This window comes from Siphateles boraxobius, unplaced genomic scaffold, assembly GCF_051911475.1.
Source record: "Siphateles boraxobius isolate OS27281-9 unplaced genomic scaffold, OSU_SipBor_1 61, whole genome shotgun sequence".
In the NCBI taxonomy this organism is placed as follows: Eukaryota; Metazoa; Chordata; class Actinopteri; order Cypriniformes; family Leuciscidae; genus Siphateles; species Siphateles boraxobius.
Genome location: NW_027509188.1, coordinates 11160609 through 11162500, shown reverse-complemented (window position 1 = coordinate 11162500; position 1892 = coordinate 11160609). Strand labels below are relative to the sequence as shown.

Genomic DNA, 1892 nt, shown 5'->3' with positions numbered 1-1892 from the left:
TATATCAGTGTCATATAAGAGCATCAGGAGGAAGGGACGGGGTGAAGAGTGTATGTTTGGATCTAATGATCAGTCCTGGAGTTTGTGCTGCACTTCCTTCAGTTACATATTCAGACACAATAGCATAGAGACTGAACTCCCTGTAAAGCCCATCCGCAGGAGATCAGGAGTGTGTGTGTGTTACAGGAGAACAGGAGTGTGTGTGGATGATGAGACTCTCAGCAGGAGAATAGGAGTGTATGTGGATCACAGTGCAGGAACTCTGTCCTTCTACAGCGTCTCTGACACAATGAGCCTCATACACACAGTCCAGACCACATTCACACACACACTCGATCCTGGGTTTGGGGTTTATCTTGGATCATCAGTGAAACTGTGTTGATGAATGAGAATAGACTGAAGAGATTCTACCCATAATGCTTTGAGCTGATGATAAATCAGTAACACTGAGATGTTATAGAGTCTCTTATTGTCTCTTCATTTCATTAATACTTCAGTAAAATAACACGTCAGAATAAATGTGTGTAATGAATCCTCATACACACAGAAAGATCAGTGTGTGTTTGTGAGTCACAATGAGTGACGGTGTGTATCTGTACTTTTCTCAAACTATATTCAGTTCTTATTGTACTGTCACATAAAATGATTTATTACAGTTTTACACAATCATTATGACAAATTTTTCAATACTTTTAACAAATTTCCTAAACTCTTAACACACTCATTTCATGCTCAAAATCACACATTGTAAACTAAAATCCCCCAACACTAATTTCCAAAATACAATAATACACTAGCAACAACACACTTTGTCTACCAAAACACTGCAAACATGTCTCAAAATCAAACATTTTTCAAACCACCAACATATGTTCTCGTCCAACAGGAAGATTTAGTCGATCAGCACAATGTCATAAAAACACGAACATTAGATGGAATTACAGAAACTGCATTATTGTATATGTGTCAGGTCTGCACTTATACAACACACAGTGTATTGTGTTGATCATAGATTGTGTTTCGCACTGCAGTTTCTTCTGAAGCCTCTCTACATGTTTGTTTCGTTGGGTTTAGGTCTTTTGCTGCAGAAATTCAATAAAAAAGACCCATCTCAGAGTGCTTTATATAATGTACGGTTACTGTAATGAAGAAAAACGAAGACAGAGACAGAATTGCTGCAATAAATACAATAAATAAATGTATATATTTGCATAATTCAATCAGCTGTTTTTCAGTAACAATAGAATTAAACGCAGGGATATATGTGTGTATAAAAAGCGTTTTACTTGACTTTAGCCTGTACGGTTTATGGTTAACATGGTGTTTCTGTTCTGACATACAGTGTTAAAGCATTGCTAAATTTGCCAGTAAAAATCCATTGTTTTGGTCTTGTTTTAGTTTGTGTGTAAAAGAACTTCAAGCATTTTAAATTTGCTTGAAGTTTAAAATGGGGAGTTTAAAGTGGGACCTCGAACCCCGGGTCTCCGGCATGAGAGTCAGGCGCTCTAACAAGGAGGCTAAAGACTGCAGCCTCTAGCATCTGTCGCCAGAGCGACAGAAAGATTCATCTTCTCGAGATACTGAAGCCAAAAAATTATCCTTAATTTTGTATTCCTTGTCAACGCAGTGCAGCAGCTAGCAGACCTAGAGCAGGCCATCTCGCGTGCTCATTGGCTGCCCTGCGGGCAACTGCTGCAGCCTACCAGTGAGCCCGGCGTGACGTCACGCCCAATGAAGGGCGCCCGCGCCTTCATAGCGTCACAGCCCGCCAGAATGGGCGTGGCTTAGCGTATAACACTAGGGGCTGTAGGCTGAATTCCCTGGTTTTCGTCGACTGAAGCGAAGTCGCTCGTAGCGCGAGCACGGCCGGTTACGCATTACTCGTTCCCTCT

At 40.9% G+C, this 1892-nt stretch overlaps 1 pseudogene across 1 annotated transcript in view; it reads left to right on the top strand.

Annotated features, from left to right (window-relative positions):
* The window catches only part of LOC143718287 (NLR family CARD domain-containing protein 3-like), a 43320-nt pseudogene extending 42781 nt beyond the window's left edge, over nucleotides 1-539 (top strand). The window contains exon 6 of the transcript XR_013196303.1: nucleotides 1-539. This exon is cut by the window's left edge and continues 208 nt beyond it. The product of XR_013196303.1 is annotated as an NLR family CARD domain-containing protein 3-like (transcript).
* The last annotated feature ends 1353 nt before the right edge of the window (nucleotides 540-1892 follow it).